Here is a 6,062-nt window from a genome sequence, read left to right on the forward strand (position 1 = left end):
GGAGTCTGTAAGGAGTCTAAGGAGTCTCTAAGGAGTCTGTGAGGAGTCTGTGAGGACTCTGTGAGGAGTCTGTAAGGAGTCTGTGAGGAGTCTGTGAGGAGTCTGAGGAGTCTGTGAGGAGTCTGTGAGGAGTCTGAGGAGTCTGTAAGGAGTCTGTGAGGAGTCTGTGAGGACTCTGTGAGGAGTCTGTAAGGAGTCTGTAAGGAGTCTGTGAGGAGTCTGTGAGGAGTCTGTGAGGAGTCTAAGGAGTCTGTAAGGAGTCTAAGGAGTCTGTGAGGAGTCTGTAAGGAGTCTAAGGAGTCTGTGAGGAGTCTGTAAGGAGTCTAAGGAGTCTGTGAGGAGTCTGTAAGGAGTCTGTGAGGAGTCTGTAAGGAGTCTGTAAGGAGTCTGTGAGGAGTCTGTAAGGAGTCTGTGAGGAGTCTGTAAGGAGTCTGTAAGGAGTCTGTGAGGAGTCTGTAAGGAGTCTAAGGAGTCTGTGAGGAGTCTCTAAGGAGTCTGTGAGGAGTCTGTGAGGAGTCTGTAAGGAGTCTGTGAGGAGTCTGTGAGGAGTCTGTGAGGAGTCTGTGAGGAGTCTAAGGAGTCTGTGAGGAGTCTGTAAGGAGTCCCCCAGGCCTCCCGTGTTCTGCCTCAGAGAAACGACATGAAGATGAAATGTCCTTGTATGTTTGAACAGAAACATGGAGGATGTTCAGTTCCATTGTAGTATAGCAACTATTCTTTTGGCCTTTTTATTTTATTGTGGATTATTTGTCCATCAGCGTTCAACTGAAAATGAGAATCTTGTTCATATTGTGTTTTGATGCTTGAGAAGCACATCTTTTCCTCTTTAACACTTTCAGTCAATCAGTGGTGGTAGTGGTAACCCTAACCCTGGAGAGTTCAGCCTCATTCCCTCTATGCAGTCCGGTGCGGGTTGGGTCGGTTCAGAACGGTCCGGTACGGGTCGGGTCGCTTTGGGGTCAGCTTGCGTTCCCACTGTACAAAGGGGACCCTCAGGGGTGGGTGGAGTGTGTGCCGAAGCGTAAATAACAAATAGCATCCATAATGTGGAACCACCTCCCAGCTTCTTCAGCTTAATGCCACACCGGCTCGCGGTCCAGTTGAAACCACTCTCTGCCATTTTTGCAGCAATCAGCTGGAAAACTTTTTGGTTTGGCACAGCGCCATCGAGCTCCCGCTGCACAGCCTCCTCACCGACACCGGAGAGCAGAGCCTGGAACCGGTCCTGTGTGCTGGGTACCCCAAGCAGAAGGGCTACAGACATGGGAACGGGTTCCATGGGACCGGTACGCTTTGGTGGTAGTGGAAACACTGAAATAAGCGAACCGTTCTGAACCGACCCGTACCGGACTGCATAGTGGGAACACGCCATATGTTCCAACTATTTATTCCCACTACTCAGCCACTCCCACTTGCAGACTTACTGAGGGGATCATGGGCGTTGAACCATCCAGTCTACATGAGTATTTTCTAATAAAGGACTTTAGTTAGCTATTCAGTCCCTGTATTTGCAAAGTAAGAGCTGTGTCCGCATTCATGGCACAATGTTGAGTTTGTTTTTGGTTGGACTCCGCTTGGTTGGCCCCTTGTTATGATTCAGGATCGGGTTGCATCTCTGCTTCATGAAGACGGAGCCGAGCTGAAAGGTGACGCTTTTAATTAGGGCTAAGTATCGTGGCCAATTTCCTAAATCCATTCGATTTTGATCAATTAATCACAATTCGATTCGATTCGATTTGCTCTTAAATAATGAAAATGGCTCAACTGTGTTACAAAATACAAATGTATTTTATTTATTATCATCACCATAAATAACAATTTTAAGTGCAAACTTGTGAATTGGACAGTTTAAACTTCAGCTGTGAACACAACTGTCTCAAAAGTGCCATTTTAAAATGATAAAGGAATTGCAAGTGAAAGTGTGCTTGAACTACAACATTCCATCACTGCAAATTGTATTAAGGCATTGTTTGTTAATGTGCAAAAATGATAATAATAATGGTAACAAAACTAAAAGTAAACTTAAACTGTCCTGTTATTGGGACTTCTTTTCTCACTTGGTAATTGTGAGATTCTTGTGCAGGAAAAGGAGCTCATTGACCTGATCTGGGGTTAGGCAGCTCCTTTTTGCAGTGACAATATCACCCGCAGTGGAAAACACCCCCTCCGACGCAGTACTGGTCCCTGGGACACCAAGGTATTGCTTCGCCAGGCGAGCCAACATGGATACGGTGCACCTTAACGTAGTGTGGCTCGAGCACACGAAAGAGCCGCTTGAAGCCTTACGGTGCGTTCAGACCGGAATTTTTCGCGCAACGTGATTACATACAAAGTCAATGCAAAGACGCGAATAGACGCGGATTCGAGCCGGCGGCGCGAATGAGGCGAATACCGCCACGCGAATGACAAGACGCGAATTCGAGCGAGTTCAGAAAATCCAACTTTGGCGAAATATTTGCGTCACGACAGCCTATCAGCGTTGAGATTCTGGACGACAGTGACGTCATGTGTCCCGGGATCTTTTTAATTGATTTATCTGCCACTCACCAGAGACAGTTGGACCGCTCCGCAGCTGAAATGGAGCGCCTGTAGTTGGTGTCCTGCCGAGAGGTCACGGCACCGATCCTCCCGAGCAGGTCATCAAACTGGGTCCTGGTGAGCCTGAAATACCGCTGGAAGCGGCCGTCATCCAGACGCAACTCCTGGAGAAGGCGGTGAAATTCTCCGAGCTGAGTGCGCCTCCGGATGATGTCACTGACCCAGACACGACGGCGTGTGCACTTCGCTCGTTGTTTACTCGCGCGAGTAAATTCAACTACACCCGCGACGCGAAAATTCGCACCGCGTCCTGTCTGAATGCACCGTAAGTTTTCCACTACCGAGTACGGGCGTAAATCTTTGCAGACAAAAGTTGCGATGGCCTCCGTTATCTTTCTGGCCCGCGGAGAATCGGCTGGTAATGTTAGAGATTCCCTCGGTTTCTTTTGTTTTGCCCCGGACGGCTTGTTGGCGGAAGCTAATGCTAGCGTAGTGTGATACTAGGTCAAGTGGTTTCTGAGGTTTGGAGTATTTCGACAATAATTGATCTCCGCTTGGCAGATCTTGCAAACCACTTTGGTTTTATCCAGCTCTTTGTCTTTTTATTGTTTTAAATTTGAAATGGTTCCAGCCCTCAGACTTAAATTGGGGTGGCTTGCTGAGCGGAGTTTTACCTGCGTCGGCCATCTTGCAAGCTTGTGCGCTTGAATGACAAGCGGACGTAAGGCCTCAGTATGCTTCTCCGTCGCTATCCGTCAATCCGACTCCGTGGTCACTAAACCTTTCAAAGTTCTCTGTCGGGATGTCGGATACGCAAGGCAGTTCACCTCCCGATCAGCAGGGGGCGCTACGCTAGACGACCCAATCACGTGACCTCTATGGTGAAAGTGTTTGATTGATTGTTCACCTTCCGGCTCCGTTCCACTCCTCACAGTGAACGATGGCGACCGAGAGAGAAAGACTGTTGTTGGAGTTGGAGCTTATTGATTTTGAAATGCAAATCATTTTTACCAAATGTTGACCGGCACACAGTAAACTCTTTCAGAAATGGCGGTGTTGTTGTTGTGAGAGGAAGGAGCTAAACCGGAAAAGTGATTCCGGAAATGATGTTGTTAGCCGACCAATCACAACCCTTGCGGTCTCCGTCTCCTCGACGGACAGATAGGAATGTTGGCCGACGCGCGCAAGCGACGGAGAGGGCTCCCCGTGGCCTTTCCCGGACGAGCATAAATCAGCCTGTAAACACGCCACTGCTGCATCACGCACAAGACTACTGGGGTTAACTTCATGGGGAAAAATCGATCTCATGCCCTACAAATCGCTTTTGCAAAATTCTAAATGAAATCGATCCAAAATCGATTGAATCGATTTTTTTTACCCAGCTCTACTTTTAATTGACTCGTCCATCTTCATTCCAACCTTCACCTACAGTCACGGGATCTGTCGGGACTGGAAATATGAAGCTGGGTATATATACATACAGAAATGCCTTTGTATGCCTCTGCTTTGTTGCACGAGAGAAAACAATCCATTTTGCTCTCACATAATCGCTTTTTAATGTTTTCAGTTAAGTGAAAGGAAAATCTGCCTTTTGTGGGAATCAAACACTAATCAGTAATCAATAAGAAGAATGATAGTTGCAGTGTTTGCGTGGCTTGTGTGTTCAAATGAAAGAAGCTAATCTGTGACGTAAATGGGCGGTACCTTCCTAGTCTGGCTGCCTACTCACACAGCACACCTCAGTCCAAACAGGCTTTCTTCTACATTCACACAGCGATGGACGCGTCAGCAGGCGGCACGGCTTCGGTGTCCTGCCCGAGGACGCCTCCACATGCGGCCGGGAGTCCAACCGCCTACTGCTCTTCCTCCTGAGCTACAGAAATCCAACCAGGAAACAGAATAAGATTGAAAAGAATCACTTTATTCATATTCAGAAACATCTTGTTGATACATGGTTCCAGAATATTTTCACTCTGCTGAGAGTATGAGTAATAACTCAGTTTTAATAAATAAGGAACTGCTCAAAGAGACCAGGCCCAACAAGTGATGCCACAGTGTTTCATTTCATGCTGAAAGTTGGCCCCTAACAGGTACTGGCAAGAGATTCATCCTCCTGTGAGCTGAATGTTGCTGAATGTTGCTGAATGCTGCTGAATGCTGCTGAATGTTGCTGAATGTTGCTGAATGCTGCTGAATGCTGCTGAATGTTGCTGAATGCTGCTGAATGCTGCTGAATGCTGCTGAATGTTGCTGAATGTTGCTGAATGCTGCTGAATGTTGCTGAATGTTGCTGAATGTTGCTGAATGCTGCTGAATGTTGCTGAATGCTGCTGAATGCTGCAGAATGTTGCTGAATGTTGCTGAATGCTGCTGAATGTTGCTGAATGCTGCTGAATGCTGCTGAATGCTGCTGAATGCTGCTGAATGTTGCTGAATGCTGCTGAATGTTGCTGAATGCTGCTGAATGCTGCTGAATGTTGCTGAATGCTGCTGAATGCTGCTGAATGTTGCTGAATGCTGCTGAATATTGCTGAATGCTGCTGAATGCTGCTGAATGCTGCTGAATGCTGCTGAAAGCTGCTGAATGCTGCTGAATGTTGCTGAATGCTGCTAAATGTTGCTGAATGCTGCTGAATGTTGCTGAATGCTGCTGAATGTTGCTGAATGTTGCTGAATGCTGCTGAATGTTGCTGAATGTTGCTGAATGCTGCTGAATGCTGCTGAATGCTGCTGAATGTTGCTGAATGTTGCTGAATGCTGCTGAATGTTGCTGAATGCTGCTGAATGTTGCTGAATGTTGCTGAATGCTGCTGAATGTTGCTGAATGTTGCTGAATGCTGCTGAATGTTGCTGAATGTTGCTGAATGCTGCTGAATGCTGCTGAATGTTGCTGAATGCTGCTGAATGCTGCTGAATGCTGCTGAATGCTGCTGAATGTTGCTGAATGCTGCTGAATGCTGCTGAATGCTGCTGAATGCTGCTGAATGTTGCTGAATGTTGCTGAATGCTGCTGAATGTTGCTGAATGTTGCTGAATGCTGCTGAATGTTGCTGAATGCTGCTGAATGCTGCTGAATGCTGCTGAATGTTGCTGAATGCTGCTGAATGTTGCTGAATGTTGCTGAATGCTGCTGAATGCTGCTGAATGTTGCTGAATGTTGCTGAATGTTGCTGAATGCTGCTGAATGCTGCTGAATGTTGCTGAATGTTGCTGAATGTTGCTGAATGTTGCTGAATGCTGCTGAATGTTGCTGAATGCTGCTGAATGTTGCTGAATGCTGCTGAATGTTGCTGAATGTTGCTGAATGTTGCTGAATGCTGCTGAATGTTGCTGAATGTTGCTGAATGCTGCTGAATGTTGCTGAATGTTGCTGAATGCTGCTGAATGCTGCTGAATGCTGCTGAATGTTGCTGAATGTTGCTGAATGTTGCTGAATGCTGCTGAATGTTGCTGAATGCTGCTGAATGCTGCTGAATGCTGCTGAATGTTGCTGAATGCTGCTGAATGCTGCTGAATGCTGCTGA

This window comes from Odontesthes bonariensis, chromosome 13 (assembly GCF_027942865.1).
Source record: "Odontesthes bonariensis isolate fOdoBon6 chromosome 13, fOdoBon6.hap1, whole genome shotgun sequence".
Lineage (NCBI taxonomy): Eukaryota > Metazoa > Chordata > Actinopteri > Atheriniformes > Atherinopsidae > Odontesthes > Odontesthes bonariensis.